Source organism: Synchiropus splendidus, chromosome 9, assembly GCF_027744825.2.
Source record: "Synchiropus splendidus isolate RoL2022-P1 chromosome 9, RoL_Sspl_1.0, whole genome shotgun sequence".
NCBI classification, from domain to species: Eukaryota; Metazoa; Chordata; class Actinopteri; order Syngnathiformes; family Callionymidae; genus Synchiropus; species Synchiropus splendidus.
The window spans coordinates 24,787,312-24,806,570 of NC_071342.1; the positions used below are offsets into that span (position 1 = coordinate 24,787,312).

A 19,259-nucleotide genomic window follows, 5' to 3' on the forward strand; every position below is an offset into this window, starting at 1 on the left:
TGAACACTGTGCTGTCCTCTGTCACCACACGTACAGAAACACTCTCTGCACCAGTCACTTGTGGAGCCAGTTCCTGTTTTATTTAAACCATTTAGGTGAGTCGATCTCAAGCTAAGTGGTGTCTGCTAGCTGAAGACCATTTGGAGCTCACATTAACATTCATAAGCTCTCATTTTAATTCCAGAGCTTAATATTTGTTCCTCGCTGCTCTATCGACCAGCACTGGCAACTATGAGGTCTGACTTGGAATTCAGAGTGTGACATTAAACTGCAGCACAGAGGTGGGGAAAGCACGGCCCGGGGGCCACGCGGGGCCCTGTGACTGTGTTCCTGCGGTCCTCAGGAGAAAAAATACAATTTCATTTTTGTTTCATTTCATTTTAAATTGTAAGGAGGAACTCATTAGGTCTTGATTTCTATTTTCCATAACTGGATTCTTCTTGCATGTTCCTCCTTTATAAGTGCCAGATATTCATGACTGAAAAAATCTCCCAATATTTATGATTTATATTGACAATGTCGAAATGAAATGGATGTGAAATTGAATAGAATACACACAACTAGATAACAAATGTGAAGGATAGAATGTTTCACTTCTCCATGTCACACTGCTGACATAGCAGAGTGTCAGTTGCAGGGCATCATGTGGCCGTTCAAAGAATGCAGGCGGCAGTAACTTTGCTAGCTGGACAGTAAAGAAACCACAGCCTTGAAGGGACCACAGTCATGTTCCAGCTACTGCTGCCTCAGCGCAGGTGCAACTGTAACCAGGTGGATCGTCACTGTGCTGGGACTGAAACGGTCGAGAGGAGTGAGAGAAACATGGCGGACAGGAGGCAGCAGAGAGAGAAGGAGTGGGCTGCAGACGGAGAGATTGTTTCAGCTGCTGAGTTAACACCTTTCACAACACGCCCCACCTGCTCTACATCCTGCCATTGTTCCACACCTCCACCACAGCAGCCGTCCAAGAGCCGGCGGTCTGGTGGGCAGAGAAGCTAATATGTGAGGTCACAGGGCAACAGTCGTGCGACTGTGTGAGCTCAGCTTTGAACACAACTTTGGATCCAAACCCAGAGGAGGCAGCGGGAGGTGGGGCCCCGCAGGGCCGACACACAAGCCCACCACCTCCACCACGTTCTACCTGGCACCGTTGCCTTCGGCCTGGTCTGTTCACGCGATGAATGGTGATAACGGACACGCAGATGAGGAGGTCAGAGGTCAAACGTCACCCTCATCCTTGACTAATCATCTCATTACACGCAGCAACGTCACAGGTTAATCCTGCAGCTGCACATCAGCACGCCGCTGCAGCTAATCCGCCACCACATCAGGCCGACAAACGCGCGCGTGCACCAGCGGAACCGGTTACACAAGCAGCAGCGCTGCTTTATCAGATGGCGAGCCGCCTTCACCACTGGCTGGAGTGGAAGGCAGAAACATTCCCACAGGGGGCAGCACCACCGCGGCCACAACTCGCCCAGGGCTCCCGGCACTGCAGAGAGAGAGAGGGCCAGGAGCGTGATGAGATCCACCCCATGTCAGGCTGGCAGATGAGCCAGCAGTGAGTTCCTCCAACCTCCACCTGAGCTTCAGGTCCAGTCACACCAACTCAAGTGGCATTAAAAAACAACTTTCATTTCACCTCGTCCTGTGGACGAATCTCCACCAAGGTCAGCATGAAAACCTCCTCCAGCAATTGACTCCAAAGCTTGTTGTGAGCCACTTCCCTCTCCAACACCAAGTGAGGCTGAGAGCAGAGCAGGAGGAGGGGAGGACGAGTGCGCCATCTCCAGTCATGGAAGAACCCAGCATCAAAGAGTGGAAGCTGATGCAGCTGCGAAGAATCCCAGAAGCCCTTTCAGTGGGAAGTGAGGGCCTTGTGTTTTAGGAGATTTACCGCGGCGCGCATCAGTCACACACTGGCAGAGGCTTGGGAAGTTTGGGAAGAGCTTTATTGAAGCGGGACGACCACGTCCGACATCCTCAGATCCATAAACACACAGTAGATGAGCAGGACCACTTGTCGAGGCAGTCGTCATGGCGACGCCATGTTTGAGTGACTAACACGGGTGGGGGGGAGATTGGTTCCAGACCTGTGTGAGTGTGTTCCGATGACTGAGCGAGTCTGGGAAGTAGAGGTCACACTTCACACATGCTCATCTCTGAGTGGCGCCCCCTAGTGTTTGCTTGGTTATTAGTTCATGAATGAACTGTGATTGGCTAACCTTCTGTATTGATTGGTTGGAACGAAAACCTGGACCGGCCCGGCCCTTTGAGGACCGGTCCGGCCCTTTGAGGACCAGGTTGAAGATGCCTACTTTAGCAGATGGAGCGCTAAGACGACTAGCACTAACGCTAACCCTAACCTTAACCCAAAGATGAAAGGCACAAGTAATGTGAGCAGAGCAGGAGTGGCAGCGCAGATAAGTGGCGCGTGATGTGGTAAATAAATGGACCGGAGAGAAAGGAGGACATGACGACGGATCAGACTGTTGGGACTGAAAGGACCGTTTCAATGGTGACAGGAACCTATCTCAAACTCATCTCTTCTGTCACTGTTCTGGTATGGATCTGCAGGTCTGTCATTTTTGAAACCACACATGAGCTTGGTCCCAGTTGCCCTCGCTGAGGTGGTTTCACTGCCCAGTCTGTTCGAACAATCACTTGAAAGGTTTGTCAGGAAGTAAGTTGAACGGGACAAGGAACGGATGATTCACTTTTGGGAGTGATCCGGACCGTTTCAGCCAAGAAGAGTCGCGACTCTCTGCGGGTCTAGGGTTTGGAAGGCTTCCAACCGTGGCACGGGGTTGTTTTGCTTCTTGAAAGGCATGAAGCCCAGCGAACATTGGTGGGCTTCACCAGAGTGAGTCAGTGGCAGGAGCGTTGGAAGTGCAGAGGGAACAGTGAGGTCAGAAGCTGCTAATCAGAGAGTTCACCACGCGTCTCTGAAGTCCAGCAGCTGCAGACGTCAGCGCTGGACTCTCACCTCCATCACTGCTTGGGTGAATGTGCCACACTCTCTCTCCCTCTCAGCTGCAGCACTTCAAACACACACAGAGAGGCAGTCTTTCACTTGACTCCCGGGACACGTGTGGACATCTGTGCTTCCAGATTCACGTCTTCTGACGGACCGTTTCCAAAAAAAGAAGCGTGGAAAAAATCAAACTAACCATCAGCGCAGCTGAGACTAATCTCTCAATCACAGAGACGTGGCCCATCTGTGACTTTTCCAGTCTGTAAAGTCTTGGATTCCACAGACAGAGCCCTGCAGGAACTGGTGCGCTTCTCAAAAGCATGTTCCACTGAGAGTCGTGGTAACATCAAGCATCTTATCAGTGGGTTCATCCACTGAAGATGACAGGGAGCCTTCCTCATTCACCCATGAGTCAGCTCTCTCATCCACAGGACACCCAGTTAGTGGTTCAGCATATGTTCCACACCAAACAGCGATCTCCTCGCGACATGTAAGAAAGGTCACATGATGTATATGTAATAGTATCCTTATTCCTCTTCATACTACATTGTACATAGTACATATTTTCCGCTGTGAGACCTTTTTGTTTTGGATTATATTTGACTGAAATGTTGAACTCCTACAGGCCATTAAAAACCGCGCTGTGCAGAGTGTTTACACAGGAAGTGCAGAGGTACAACAGGCTGCCGTTGCCGGAGCAACCTGCCATAGCGACGTTTTTGGATCGGAAAATGAAGAGTTTGGGAAGCAGTGATTTATTTAAGGTTTGAGGGGAAAATGCTGCTGGCTGCTGCGTGTGTGTCTGAGCGTGTGGGTTTGAGTTTCTAAGCCCAGGAAGTTTCACCTTCTTACCGTTTGATTCACAGGAAAACCTGGAAAATATTTGTTCCAGCATCAAGTGCTCCTTTCATGTCTGGGGATTGTTGTTGCTCGGATGGAAGCATTTTCATCTGCGAAGCTCTCCAGTCTCAACAGAGAGGTGAGGATGGTCACCGGTGTCGTGCCCTCGGTGCGTGTTGTGTGAGCAAGCTCCAGGACACCACTGAGTCCACGGCCAGCCTCTTGTTCTCACTTGTGAATCCCTCACTCACTCACAAAGTGTTTCTCCACTTAAAAAGTGGCCTGAGCCCAATTCATGAAAGCCATGAAAGCGAGCAGCTGCGGGCGCCAAGGAGCGTCTCCGCCGACACACCGCACGACGGCGGGAGCTGCCGGTGATTTCATTAGCCGCCTGTTGGCCAGTGTTTACATGTCGGAGACCAAGCTAATAAGGTTGTCAGCCGTGGAGGGAAACCACAACATTAGGCTGCCGGCGCTCCGCAGCCTGATCCAGATTTTATGGCGGCTAATGGAGACACCAGAGGTGGTGAAGACACACACACACACACATACACACACAGCTCCTCGGCTTTTATTGATCATTACACAATCTGATTACTTTCATTCGTTTCACTGCCTAACTGACGTGTGTTTTAATTCACCGCTCATTGGCTTGGATCAACAGACGCAGTGAACGGAGCTAGTCAAACAGTGAGGCGCAGGGCTGTACATTGCCGTCCCTTCTGCAGTTGCTGATGCAGTTTTACAGCCAGTGTTTTCACCCTTCACTGTGCTTCAGTTACAGGAGAGCGGTCCCAGGAAACTGGCCGTTCTGACTCATGCATGTGCTTCAAGTGCTGCCTGGCCTCCTCCTCTGCCTGAGGCAGTCGGTCCCGTGTCTGTTTTGAAGTTATTGCTTCATGAAGTCCTCTCCTGTCTCCAATCTTGGGGACGAGAGCAAAGGCCAATTCCTTTCTCCATCGTTTCTTTCACCTCCCACACAGCAGCTAACGGCTAATGACACAACCCCCCCATGAAAAGACGCCACAGTTGGAGCTTCAGACCGCCGTAAAACTGGGCCGCTTATTTCGGTTTCCCCTCCCTCTTCCCCACAGAGGTTCATCCAGACCGCCAGCAGGTGTCGCACTTGAGCTGAGAACAGGGCTCGGACTGCTAGCTGGAGAGACGTGGCTCATGCTAACGGCGCTAAACGCTGCTAATTCAGACGGCGCGGCGAACCTTGTAACAACAGGCTCCATCATGGAGCAGAGTAAAAAGACCAGTCACATTAGCTTATCGCAGCACTGTCCTCCTGAAACTGTGCAGCAGCCCTCCATACTGTGCTTACGGACACAAGCGCTTTTACTGGACAGGCCCCGCGCACAGCAGCTGATAAAGACCTAAACAGAAGCCCAGCGTGTGTGTGAGCGTCCGACCCTCGCTGCACATTGCTAAAACAACCGTCCATCTTCCAAGGGAGTTTCCTGTCTTCTATCTACGGTCGTCCTCACTCCCGTGGCTTCGGTCTCTACAGTATCTGCCTGGCCAAATAAGGAGTTTGGAAACTCCTCGGGACTCCCTCGCCGCCGCCACACACACAGGCGAAGCAGGAGGAAATGTCACTGTCCAGCTTGTAAATCTGATTGAAAACACACATATTCGTTTCTGTGTGGTTTCACGCTCGCAGCTGATGCCGTCGCAGGCAACGTCCTTTTTTGGTGCGAAGAAAAGTCATCTTTTTGTTTGTGTGTGTGTGAGAGGCCGATCCTCAGCTTCAGATGGGAACCCGTCTCAGACAAAGCTACGTTTCCATCACATGTTTCTCCCCGTGTGAGTCGTGCTTTCATTCCACCTCCGGAGCGGCAAGTGTCTCCGCCAGAGAAGCCTTCAGTCTCAGCAGGGCCTCGGCAGTCTCCTCACATCTGACTGTGGGTTGGGCCGCGTCGCCTGGTCCGACTGCTGCAACATCGGCGTCAAGCCGCTCAACAGATGATGTCACCCGAGACGGTTGTGACGCCGCCGCTCGGATCAAAAGACGGAATCGTGGCAAAGCTACACTCTCCAGCGACCATCTTCCACCGGCTGAGAATAGATCAGACTCCAGATCGTCACAGGACAGCGCGCGTCAAAATCACTTCACTTTAAAATGCAACACTGGCACAAAACAAGCTCTGAAAACACACTGAAAACACATCCATGAATCAAGAACGACAGGTTTTGGAGTTGAGAGGGGGGACCTAGCAATGTCGACCACGGTGTCCATTGTAATAGATCAGAAACGCGTCAAACTGAGATGGGGATTTAGCATATTTCACATATGAAATGAAATAACAGCCTTTTTCTTCAGTATATGTTGAACTGAATAATAATGTCTCATAGTCCAAAACAAAGGTCTGGACCAACATGCCAAAGAGATGCTCTACAGCAAAGGGAGCTTTCTTCCCGCATCGTGGGGGAAACACTGGACCAAATCAAGTCTGATAAAGACCTGCCAGATGACTGGTCTGAGAGAGAAAAACCTCAAGTGAAAGATTCGTTTTGACTACTGCAATTAGGTGCCCAAACTTAGACCTTTCAAAGGGCCGGCACCAGGCCGACACAAGGGGAGGTCGGGTCACTGACAGGCCTGCGAAGCATTGAAACCAAGATTTGGAGGACTTTCAGAACCTTAGGGTCCAAGGACACATGCGCCACAGAGTCAGAGCCGGCAAGGACTCTGCAAGGCCTGAGACTCCACGTCTCTATGTAGGTCTGTTGGTCTGGATCTGGATCAACCATGCCTCAACCAACCATGAGCTGAAGACAAATTCAAGTCAAGCGCAAAGCCAAGTCGCGGTGATGGCCCAAGCATGTGACCATGACCTGGAGTGAGAGACTGGAACCATCGAGCCTTTCTCCGGAGAAGCGCGGCATTCTGATTATTTCATGAAGATTTCTATAATGACACAGCGACTGCACCCCTGTGACCCGCCACACACGAGCCATCTGTGAGAGTGCAAGCAGCCGCTCACCTTCCTCACACTTCCTGACTGAGTGTGTAATCGGAGAAGGGGCGAGCGGAAGCAGGCGCCGGCCACAAACACACAAGGCCTCGCCACCAAACACACTGATGGAATGAGGGGGGCCGAGGAGAAGCGAGCCAAGAGTGCTTTCAAGTGAAATGGCTGCCGCTAATGTCTCCCCACGCCTGAGGGCCACACAACATGGAGGCAGCAGAATAAGGACCTTTCCTACACCAATCCTCTCCGACGCCGGCTGGAGGTGGATGTGGTGGCAGCTTTCCTCTCACCTGCCGGAGCCTGTTCGGAGAGAAGCCAGGGAGTAATAACCAGCCGCCGGCGCCTCCAGGCTCGTGGATAAATATTGCAGCCTCCATAACAGCCTTCCACAGAAATAAACTCAAGACGTAGCACATGCAGACAACATCAAGCACGGCAACTAAATCCTGACGTCTCACCTGAATCACCAACAAGTCTTCTGGTGGGAGTTTAGGGCCCCTGAAGGAGCCCGTCTTTCAATCCAAGAGCCCACGTATTGCTACCAGCAGCGCAGGGAAGTAACTACCGTAAGTTCAGGACTATTGAACGCACCGGAATATTAGCCGCACCCACTAAATTTAGGGAGGAAAATAGATCCTTGTTCCTACGTGAGCCGCAGCGGTTCAGTGGACAGGTCAGTAGTGCACCGGCTTCACAAGGCTTTTCTACACTGGTTTTGAAAACGGGCTCCAGCATGGAGAGTGAGGGAATAGCTCCTCCACGCTGCTCTCACAATAGACCAGGTGCAGCTCTCCAGCTGGGATCAAGTCAGCAGCCAAACCCCGACTCGCCTGTGTTCACTTGGTCTGGAGACAGTGTCTCACATCTTTCATTCACTTTAACGCCCTCAAAATGCACTGTTTTCGACCGTGTGCTGACACCACCGCCAGTCTCAGCGGGTGCTTCTCGATTCCAGAACTCCAGGACATCCACTCTGTTGACGGAGCTGTGGACACGCGGGCGAAAACAGTGACCTTTGACTGCTTTAAGGGTCAATAAGAAGCCTCTGATTTCATCGATTTCAGCCTGTAAAAATCCATGTAATCCGAGCAATCGAGGAGAGTACTGTACTACAGCTTTACTTGGATGTATTTCTCCTGACAATATTGTACTTGAGCTGTACTGAGATACATTTTACTTCAGTGGGTCGCAACCATTGTTTTTCAATGGCAGCGCATCACCAGGCAACCAGAACAAGGAGCCTGAATTCTGGACAGGACAGAGACCCCGTGGCTGATTCACGGTCGGAGGAAACCCAAGAGCTGCGGCCCCACTCTGAGTCCCTGTGTTCCTGGGCAGGAACAAAGTATACAGCATCGAGTACACAAGTACTGCAGCGTAGACTTCGTCAGATCAAAAGAGACAGTTCCAGCCAAACAAAACGCTACGTCTCGCCCACGACAACCGACGGTGCTAATTCACTATTCTGCTTTAGTCCCATAATATTTCAAGTCATTGACACAGTACAAGCGTAGAGTTCGCACAGTTTAGCGTGTACTTCTACTCACGTCCTGTGCAGAGAAATGAGTGTAGTTTCTTCCTGCGGACTGGTCACACACGCTCACAACAACATTCAGTGTTTTCTTTCTCAAGCTGTTTCCACAAGGGGAATCTTGCAGCCTCTTAAATCCATCAAGTCCTAGGGTGAGTCTTTGAAAGGCAGCCGCAACAACAATAGCTCGTCAGATGTCTCTCCACAGCAACGGTGGACCTACAGAATTGGCCTGGTGAAACGCAGCCGTGAATGGAGCCGGACCACACAAAGCACGGCCAGGGAGAGCGCCACTGGCGGAGGAAGTCGCGGAGCTGGCAGGCGCACAGCAATGCTCAGCCCGTCTCAGCCTGCGCTTTGCCATTTTCCTTCACTGACTTCTGAAGGGAGAAAAAAACACACTTTCTCTTTCCTGGTGTTGACATTTTCTCTCCATCTACTGACTCTGTCTGGAGTCGACCCTTCCTTCCTCCGCTTGCAGGGCGGCTCAGTGCTAGCAACCGCTCCTGCTAGCACTGGCACTTAGTGTCATTGAGAAAACAAATCAATAACATGATCAGATTCAAGAGAAGGTTTACAGCAGAAAAGGATGGAACACACCGTCTGAGTCTGCAGCGTCGTCGTAGCCAGACCCAGGTTTGCGTTGGTCGTCAGAGCCAGCATTGAAGAGATGCTGCGGGTGTCAGGGCAGAGCCCCTCCTGCGGGCCGGACACATCACGCCGTGGCTCACGCTCACAGGACAGGATGGTTCCGGGCAGGAAGCGAGGCCTTCCCGGGTGCATGCTAATGGATAATGGAGCAGTACCGATGGATCGATCAGGACGATGCAAATGTCCCTTCAGTAGCAGCTCCACTATGGATTGTGACCCGTCTGGGGTCGACCTTTCTAACCTGCTGATGTCATCTGGGACTGGGCCCTGGCTCTCAGCCAATAAAGAGGAATGATTATCGCTCAGAACTTGTTCACATATTCAGCCTCACATTGCGTTCCAGCCTTGCACTGCTGGACTTTCAGATGCCTTTGATTCTCTTCAGCCGTGCATCAATGTTGGGTTGAGCCTCACCTGAGCCCAGAGGCTAAACGGCTCACTGACAGGAATATTTCAATCGTCTCACCACTTCAGTTGAGTCTGACTGGGAGCTGGTTTGTACCTCCATGCTGCGCAGCAGAGAAAAGGGTCAGATAGTTGCTACGGCAACACACAGCCAAAGAGACACAGAATTGAGAATCGTGTTTCCAAGGCAGATTTCAAAGTTCTGCAGCCAGTTTCTCCACAATGCGCCCACCTGTCCCTGAGCGCACCATCGTCAGATAGGCAGCGTGAGATTCTCACCGGGGGGGGGTCAGAGAGCGTCCTTACGGAAGCGTTCCACCACTTGAGATGATCCCTTCAAACCCAGGAGCTCCGCAGCTGACTTGAAACCAAGTGGGAAGATGAAGTGTGGAGAGATGTCCAGGAGACCACAGGACTTGATTTCACAACAGTGTTGGACAGGACAACAGGGACATGTCAGTAGCCAGGACCACTCTTCCCTGTGTTGACTTTCTCTGGTGTCACACGTCACCGAGCCAAATGCTCCACCGTGTCCCACAACATGAACAATACAACATGGATGTTCAACAGTAGGTTTGGAGTTCTTCTGAACAAACAACAGTGGGCTAGCATCCAGGCTAACGTTAGCATCCTCGTACCTCTGACACATCTGTCACCGCAACATAGGCTCCGCCCATTTCTTCTCTGTTGGTTCACCAAACCAAGTGAGATGATCAGCGCCGATACAAGAGGTTGCATCACAGTGGAGGGAGCTTCACAGTGGAGGGAGCTTCACAGTGGAGGGAGCTTCACAGTGGAGCGAGCTTCACAGTGGAGGGAGCTTCACAGTGGAGGGAGCTTCATAGTGGAGGGAGCTTCACAGTGCAGGGAGCTTCATAGTGGAGGGAGCTTCATAGTGGGGGGAGCTTCATAGTGGAGGGAGCTTCATAGTGGAGGGAGCTTCATAGTGGAGGGAGCTTCACAGTGCAGGGAGCTTCATAGTGGAGGGAGCTTCATAGTGGGGGGAGCTTCATAGTGGAGGGAGCTTCATAGTGGAGGGAGCTTCATAGTGGAGGGAGCTTCATGGTGGAGGGAGCTTCACAGTGGAGGGAGCTTCATAGTGGAGGGAGCTTCATAGTGGAGGGAGCTTCATAGTGGAGGGAGCTTCACGGTGGAGGGAGCTTCACAGTGGAGGGAGCTTCACAGTGGAGGGAGCTTCACAGTGGAGGGAGCTTCACAGTGGAGCTTCATAGTGGAGGGAGCTTCACAGTGGAGGGAGCTTCACAGTGGAGGGAGCTTCACAGTGGAGGGAGCTTCACAGTGGAGGGAGCTTCACAGTGGAGGGAGCTTCATAGTGGAGGGAGCTTCACAGTGGAGCTTCACAGTGGAGGGAGCTTCACAGTGGAGCTTCACAGTGGAGGGAGCTTCATAGTGGAGGGCACTCTCAACCGAGTGCTGGTGCTCGGGGGAGACATGGGACACAGCCTAAGTTTCCCACTGGAAGTAGGGCAGAGTTACATTTACAGGAAGTGCGGATGCCTCTGTCTCCGCCCTGGTATAATACGCCACCCTGAGCTCCTCCCACTTCTGGTCTTGAATCTCAATTGGAAGGCTGCAGCTGGACTCTTGTCCTCCCTGAGGCGCCCCAGTGTGCAGCAGTGATGAGACCAGGGCGTGGACGTCCCTCTCTAAAGGCCTAGCCAGACAGTGCCCTTCTCCGAGCGTGACGGGATGAATAAACCATGCTGCTCCTCCAGGGTCCCACAGAGCAGGCGAGAGCCAGGAAGTTCGCTCGGACTACTGAGGCCCGTAAGGCTGAAATAAAGACTAAACACCACAGTTAACTAAAGTGAGCCAAGGGCAACAGGACGACAAAAAGATTACTCAAGAAGGAATCTGACAGGAGCAGCCATTAACTGTGGCTCAGGAACACCTGGTACCAGAGTCTGGAGCTTCTGCCAGCTCTTCCTCCTGCCACCAAATGAGTCATGCTCACAAGACATTTGCTCTCCAGACACGATTCATCACAGACAAGTTCCTCCAGGCTGAGGACGCTCTTCAGACCTCACCTCAACTTTACATCTGGTTCCCACAACCTCCTTCTAAAGTTAGTGAGGGAGCAGATTGTTCGGCGGCCAGGGACTTGTTCTGCGAGGGACAGAAATATAGCTGCCATGCCGTGGCCTCGCTGAAGCCGCCAGACGAGGTGAGACTTCTCTTTCCACCGCAGGAGCGAAGAGCACCAACTCGCTCTGACGCCTCTCCAAACACGCCACAGAAACAACCAACACCAAGTTTGACCCGGGAAGCATTTGTCCGACCACACACAGAAGTGAAAAGCCACCCGGAGCTCGCAGAGCTCCACTGATATCTGAGACATCAAAGACGTCAGACTGTTGGCGGCCGCGCACCCAGTCTTATTTCATTACTCAGAAACAGATAAGTGAGGGCTCTGATCGGACTTATCTCTCTCCTGCACACGGGCGTGCGGATGTAATAACCGGAGGTTACGCTCCCCAACAAAGGCCAGCGGCAGGAAAATATCATTAGTCTCCTCTGCATTAGAAACGGCACGATAGTGAGGTGGAGGAAATCAGAGCCACTTGCAGAGGACCAAGGTGAACAGAACAGAGTCCTTTCATTCAGCAGCTCTCCTCCAGTGAAACCTGCGTATCAGCCAGCTCAGCTCTGCCCCGTGGTCTCCACCCGCCTGGACCCGCCCTCCCGAGGCCAGAGGTCACGGGCGCAGCAGACACATGCTGGCTCTCTATGGTGCTAAAGTCAAACATCTCCACACATGTGGGGACCTCAGCTGGAGGTGAGCCTCTGCCAGTCGCCTCGCGCTAAGCTGGCACATCTGGATGAGCGCAGCAGACGGAGGTGGCGACTGTGAGTCAGGCCTGCATGGAAACAATCCCAGGCACGTGTGTGACACCATCAGACGGGGGCGAACTCTCGCCTTCTCTCCGGGCTCTAGAGGAGGAGAGGCAGTCAAGAATTGAAGCCATTTTTGTTTTCACTTCCTCTGGCTTCACGGGGAAAAACACAATTTCCTGCCTTCCATGTGTCATCAGACTGTTGTGTCCCATCCAGCAGCAGAGCAGGAAGTCAAGTGTGACGGTCGGGGGTCTAGGATTTCACTGGAAGAAACTGAAGCCCACAATAACTGCAGGACCATCAGTGTGTATGGCTGGTGGTAGGGTGCTGAGCCTCATCACTGCATCACTGTAATGGACAAACTCCCTCCATTGTTTCAAATGTGCTCAGTGCATTTCCCAGCGCAAGCGACAGAAGAGACTGATTTTAAAAACACACTTCAGCGCCAACCTTGACCACACGCACCGGCACCACCTGCACCGTCACCTTCTGCACAGTCACCTTCTGCACCGTCACCGCCTGCACCGTCACCGTCTGCACCATCTCCATCTGCACCATCACCACCTGCACCGTCACCGTCTGCACCATCTCCATCTGCACCATCACCACCTGCACCGTCACCGTCTGCACCATCTCCATCTGCACCAAATGTGCTCAGTGCATTTCCCAGCGCATCACCACCTGCACAGTCACCGCCTGCACCGTCACCGTCTGCACCGTCACCGTCTGCACCATCTCCATCTGCACCATCTCCATCTGCACCATCACCGTCTGCACCATCACCGTCTGCACCATCTCCATCTGCACCATCTCCATCTGCACCATCTCCATCTGCACCATCTCCATCTGCACCATCTCCATCTGCACCATCTCCATCTGCACCATCTCCATCTGCACCATCTCCATCTCCATCTGCACCATCACCGTCTGCACCGCCACAGCCACCGTATTGTGAAAGGATCATCACAAGATGCTGGTGCCTCTTTTTTACTTTGCTTTATTTCACACTGCTGGGATTAAGATAAGTCAATACAAGTTGCTCTTGCACAGGGAAGTCATCTCAGCCACTATACAGTGTGATGTCCTAACCAAATGAGACAGTCCAGGCCATCTGTTTCCCTCCGAGGGAGGACGACGGCGCAGGTCTGGTGGGGTCAACCGTCCACCTCACATTCGACCCTGTCTCTTAGACGTCTGAAACCTGACTGATCCAGAGGAGCAGAGCGTGAGACTGAGGAAGAAGAGCGGCTTTTCAGGGAGCCGAAACGACAACCTGGACAAAGTCTCCGTGTGTGTTGAAGTGGAGGCTCGTTCAATGAAGCTTATGCTAATAAATGAGGGCTGAACAGTGAATGATTCATTAAGCTGTAATGAAATATTTAGCTCCAGTTAACACCTCTCTCCGGGTTCAGCCAGGTCAGCCATGAAGCATTGATCCGCTGCCGCCTTCTGACTAGACTCACCTTGGTGTGTGTGCATCACTGCGGCCTCAGAGAGCAGACTCAGCAGATGGAGCGGGACAGAGCTGATCAATAAGAACCACAGCGCAGCTCAGTGGCCAGCCGCCCTCCGTCCCCTCCCCTCACCTCACCTGCGTCTCACACCTCACCGTCACCATCGATCACCAACAGCCGTTTACCGTCTATGGATCGGGCCGACCAGAACCAAACGGCGAGGAGAAAAGTCATGAAGAATCCCTTCTACTTGAAAACTTCTCCAAAGACCTTTTGGAATAATCTTTCTCTACTTGCTTTCCAGAAGCTTCATCAGTCAGTGTGGTGTCGCTTTTATCCGCTTCACTTGGTGAATATTTATTTAAAACATATCGAAATGACTCATTTTATCAGCATTAAACTGCCAGCGTGAGCAGCATTGTTTTAGTTTGAGTTGTTGTGCAGGCTCCCACATGAGCCGCTCAGAAAACAACATCATCATTACGTGACAGTGACACACACGCCGAGTGACACACAGTTGCGCCGCTCCCTGATGTCCACGGACACCTGTCAGTCAGACAGACATCACTAATGGCTCACACAGACTCTCGTGGTAACACACACCTTCACACACACACTGACGCGCAGCAAGTTCAGCGCCAAGCTCACTGGCTGTTTGACTGACAGGCTTCAGCAAAGCAGCGTATTGTGGAGCGGTTTGGTTTGAATGAGCCGCTGCAACATCAGCAGGGTCTCTTGGCCACAAACGATACATTTCTTCTATTGTGCATCCTGTTCTGCAGATGATGGACTGATGACATATATATGTATAGTAGGGATGGGCGATATCCCACCAAACACAATGACAATAAACCATTAACTCCATAAACACGCAGCTCACTCCCTGCATTAGACCTGCACAGGTGAACATGAGGAGACCGTGACGGTCTCAGCCAAACACCCTGGTGAAATAGTTGGATATTGGACAGAGCTCCGCTCTGTTATTGGTGGCGGCGTCCTGTTCCACGTCCCCATTAGGCTTCACTGATGGAGGACACACTCTCACAGGCAGCGCTAATGCTAGGAGCCGCCATCAGTTAAGGACCATCAACAAATTCTAAAGCCTCAAAGTCTGAGTGACATCTTCAATAAGGCCATGGAAAACAAGCATTTTAGGAGAGAGAATTGTGACAAGGTTTTTCATCACACAAGACAAAGGACTGACAGTTTGGATCATGATCTGGAGAATAGACTCTGACTCCATGATCATTTCTTTACCTGATGGTTTCTCCTGTTTCTTCAGCAGCATCTAGGAACTGTGTCCAGACTGCTCCATAGTTCAAGTCAACTGTTCAGAGACATGAGACACAGCAGACAGACAGACTGTAGTGTCCAACACATGGAGGAGGAACATGGATTCATCCTGATCATTATTGTTTTCGCCGAAATAATCGCAATAACTTATATCGCCCATCCCTAGTATATAGATATTTACTCATATTATAATGTTGGTTCTTAAGGCGCAGCGATGTCACTGAAGCCACCAAGTGCAGTCATGAGTCCTATTAAAAGCCAGCGTGCTAATCCTCTCTTATGTGGGGCAAAGGGCTTCAGGGGTGCTTCTGTGGGGTGACCCCCACTTAACAGACCAACAAAGACGCTAAACATAGCTGCACCGTGTGCTCATATGAGAACTGCTTCTCAATAATGTCTTTGACAACAGCAGCTGCAGAGAACTTCTTCAGAACGCTTCAGGGTTTGGGTGGCATTGGTCCAAGCCACTACTTCTCCAGTTTGTCCTGAGGTGACATGACTCAGAATATCAAAAGAAAGAGAGAATTCTTTCATTGCTTCCATCGATATTTTTTTTCAACATCTCATTTTTCTACCTAGTTTCACTTTGTTTTTGTCACCACACTCAAAACAGCAACATTTCCCCAGTAACTACAGAAGACACAAAATAATGAGTGAAGCGAAATGATGACTGAATCAAGCTCAGAGCTCAGGTGGAGCTGGTGGCGCAGGCGCCTGATAGAGGGGTTGTGGTGGCTCTGTGGCAGATGGCTGAGAAATGATCACTCGCATCAGGAGGAATACAGATATATATATATAGCAGTGACGGTGTCACTGAGCGGAGAGTGAAATCACAGGGATCAGCGAGAAGACAGGTGTTGTTTAACAGGTGGACACGGTGCGAGTCGAACGCTGACAAGGTTTCAATTTGAATGCTGCTAACCGACTGGAAAATTACATTTTTGGGGCGAGTGCCAAGCGTGAAGCGCGTGGGTGTGTGGACGCGTGGTCGGCGTGTGAACGGCGACGGCATGGAATGACGACAGCGACTCCAGTCGATTATAGAAGACTCGTCAGTCGGAACATGTAAAACGATGATCACATTAGCAAGTGAAACCTCACGGTTGCTCTGCGACGCTCAGCACTATAATTACACCCGGGTCAACGTCACCCCAAATGAACACCAGCGGCTCCACGACTGGGAGAGACGCCAGCCGGCAGCGCCGAGCACCGAGCCGGCAGCGCGGCACCGGCAGCGACACCAACCATCTCAGAATAGATCCTCCACAGAGAAACCCGAGCGCCTGGTAATGGGCCGGTGCAGTATCTACAGGGGAGGCCTTCACCACCACAACCGCTTCTGTAAATAAGAAATGAGCCCCAGTCCAGGAGGGTCGAGGCACGGCCAACGGAGGGAGGCGTCGATGAGGCATTTTTCATTGTTTGTAACAAAAAACAGTCCATCAACAGTCCTGGGAGACAGTGGGGGATGAGGATGCCAGGAGGGTCCAGGGGGCAGAGAGGGGCCACCACAGTGTCGTCCATTTTGGACTGGAGGCTCCACAACTATTAAGATCTTATTAGCGCTGTTATTTCCAGTCCATAAATGTCCCTGCTATGCGAATGCTAACCATTTTGGGGTTCTCACTTTTTGCAAGGGAGCGCTTGTTTACACGGCACTGGCATCAGAGACGACTGAAGTGGCAACATTTGAAACAGTTTGGGAACAGCTCGAGTTACGCTGCCGTGTAAACGCTGCGGCTGGAACTGCTGCCGGCAACAATGAGTGCGGCGTAACAAGCCTCAATCGTTTCATTTCCTCGTCCAGGCTCAGCTTCGGAACACCCCCTGTCGTCTGCGTGGCACAGGAGGTCCATGGAGGTCAGTGGTTCAGGCCTCTGTTCTTTCAAACGAGTCATTCTTTACAGCGTAAAACCTCAGTTTGGAATCAGGAAAGAAAACACTAGCGCCACATGAGAGGAGCCATTTACCCTGAGAGAGTGGCCAAACTGTCTCCACTTCAAATCGAAGCATCTCATCTCACTAGCACGGTAAGAAGCCGCTCCTTTACTTCATGTCTTGTGGACGACGGCCTCAGCTGTGGCCTGGAAGCTGAGACCTTCAGCAATGACGGCCAGTAAAATGTCCCTGAGCGGTCAGACAGGATGGACCTCAGGCTCCAGGGGTGTCACTGGAGGAGGTCCCAGAGTGCCACTTCACTCGGACCTTGGTCAACCTTCACGTGACATTGTTCCCAGTTGCCATGTCTGCTCTGAACTTCACCAGCAGCCAGACAAACACACCACAGACACAACACTGAGACACGACATGCGGCCATTTTAGCCTCTGATCTAAATCATCTGCCGTTTCTCTTCATGTGTTTTATTTTCCATTTGAACTGCAGAGGTTTCAGAGCTGGAGTGCAGGTGTTGGATTCGCAGGTGAACTCTCTCCTCCTGACTGAAACAGGCTTCACTCCCGTCTCCCGCAGCAGACTCGGCCTCTTGGCTTTTCATTGTGTGTCCAGACTGTGAATGGGTTCGGCGATGTTTGTATAGTCTGACGAAGAAATCCAAATAAAAATGGGTCAGCACAGAATTGGAGGGAACTATTGTTTCAGAGGCTGCAGCTGCGCTGACTTCCACATCGTCCTCAGACTTTGAGTGACAGTTGGGGATTTGGGATAATACACGTCATCTCTGGGGGCTCAGATGGCAGTTCAGAGACTTTCACTTTCACAGTCCACTTTCTTCATCATCGTCATCGTCATCTTGGCGGCGAGGACCTTGCAGAATCACGGCCCTTCTCATTGACATGCTGCTAATCTGGAGAGGAGGTCAGCCTCCAGCTCTCCTCGCTGCTGAATCAAATCTGTCTCGAATATTCCTCACTTCCTAATCTCCGGAGGAAGAGTTTGCTCCGTGGAGATTAAAACAGCACATCGACTGCTAACCTTCTCCAGCAGAAGCGCCGGGTGTGAGGAAGACAAAGCGCTGGTGCTGCTTTCAGACGATCTCATTGGCTGGTGTACATCTCAAGCCCAGCTCCCCGCTCTCACTTCCAAGTGTCTTCCTTTCATTACCAGCCGTCCTCCAAGATCTCACTGTCTTCCACACGTCTCCGTCACTCCTCACTGTCAGAGCTGGGCGAGTGGCGGCTAGGCGCAGTCACGTGGAGCGTGGAACGTCAGCAATCGATGGAGTGTTATGTGACTCTCACCGCCAGGTTTTTATTGACAAAGGATCAGTGGCCTCTAGTCCGGACTTACTGGATCACACGAGGCCTCTGGGGTTCATCACCCAAACACAACTATGCTGAAATCCCCGGTCAGATTGGATTCCCAACGCCATTGTAGGAAGAGGCAATCCAAGGCTGTGTCCCATGTCTCTCCCTGACACCAGCACTTGGTTCTGAGCACCCTGCGCCCTGAGCTCCCTCCACTATGAAGCTCCCTCCACTATGAAGCTCCCTCCACTATGAAGCTCCCTCCACTATGAAGCTCCCTCCACTGTGAAGCTCCCTCCACTGTGAAGCTCCCGCCACTGTGAAGCTCCCGCCACTATGAAGCTCCCTCCACTATGAAGCTCCACTGTGAAGCTCCCTCCACTGTGAAGCTCCCGCCACTATGAAGCTCCCTCCACTATGAAGCTCCACTGTGAAGCTCCCTCCACCGTGAAGCTCCCTCCACTATGAAGCTCCCTCCACTGTGAAGCTCCCTCCACTGTGAAGCTCCCTCCACTATGAAGCTCCACTGTGAAGCTCCCTCCACTGTGAAGCTCCCTCCACTGTGAAGCTCCCTCCACTATGAAGCTCCACTGTGAAGCTCCCTCCACTGTGAAGCTCCCTCCACTGTGAAGCTCCCTCCACTATGAAGCTCCCTCCACTGTGAAGCTCCCTCCACTATGAAGCTCCCTCCACTGTGAAGCTCCCTCCACTGTGAAGCTCCCTCCACTATGAAGCTCCCTCCACTGTGAAGCTCCCGCCACTATGATGCAACCTCTTGTATCGGCGCTGATCATCTCACTTGGTTTGGTGAACCAACAGAGAAGAAATGGGCGGAGCCTATGTTGCGGTGATAGATGTGTCAGAGGTGTGAGGATGCTAACGTTAGCCTGGATGCTAGCCCACTGTTGTTTGTTCAGAAGAACTCCAAACCTACTGCTGAACATCCCTGTGGTGTTGTTCATGTTGTGGGACACAAAGCCACTGACCTCAAGGCAGCCATGAAGCGCTGCAGCCAGTCGTGGAGCCCTGACACCACAGGGGCCACTGATGGTGTCGGCACATGAAGCAGGGCC

The 19,259-nt window shown here is 51.9% G+C and overlaps 1 protein-coding gene across 3 annotated transcripts in view; it reads right to left on the reverse strand.

The window, feature by feature from the left end:
- Nucleotides 1-19,259, reverse strand: part of slc8a1b (solute carrier family 8 member 1b) — a 102,248-nt gene that overhangs the window by 31,097 nt on the left and 51,892 nt on the right. The gene's annotated exons all lie outside the window — the stretch shown is intronic.